This window comes from Nanorana parkeri, unplaced genomic scaffold (assembly GCF_000935625.1).
Source record: "Nanorana parkeri isolate BGI_ZX_2015 unplaced genomic scaffold, ASM93562v1 scaffold2006, whole genome shotgun sequence".
In the NCBI taxonomy this organism is placed as follows: Eukaryota; Metazoa; Chordata; class Amphibia; order Anura; family Dicroglossidae; genus Nanorana; species Nanorana parkeri.
In genome coordinates, this window is record NW_017308274.1 from 128,782 (window position 1) to 129,350 (window position 569).

The following is a 569-nucleotide window of genomic DNA, read 5'->3' on the forward strand; positions in this document are numbered from 1 at the left end:
CTTCAATCTTTCCCCATCTCTATATTGCATCCCTAACTCCTCTGTCCCTCTAATGAACCCCAAATGCCCCCTCTGTCCATCTATTGTACCCCAATCATCTCTGTCCCTCTCTTATACCCAAATCCTTCCTCTGTTCCTCTAGTGCACCCTAATACCCCTCTGTCCCTCTATTGTACTCCAATATTCCCGTCATTGTTCTCAGTATCCCCCTATCCCTCCTCTGTCCTTCTATTGTACCCTCATCCCCCTCTGTTGTACCCCAATACCCCATCTGTCCCTCTATTGTACCCCAATCCTCTCTCTGTCCCTCTATTGTACCCCAATCCCCCCCTCTGTCCCTCTATTATACCCCAATCCCACCTCTGTCCCTCTATTGTACCCCAATCCTCTCTCTGTCCCTCTATTCTACCCCAATCCCCCCCTCTGTCCCTCTATTATACCCCAATCCCACCTCTGTCCCTCTATTGTACCCCAATCCTCTCTCTGTCCCTCTATTCTACCCCAATCCCCCCCTCTGTCCCTCTATTATACCCCAATCCCACCTCTGTCCCTCTATTGTACCCCAATCC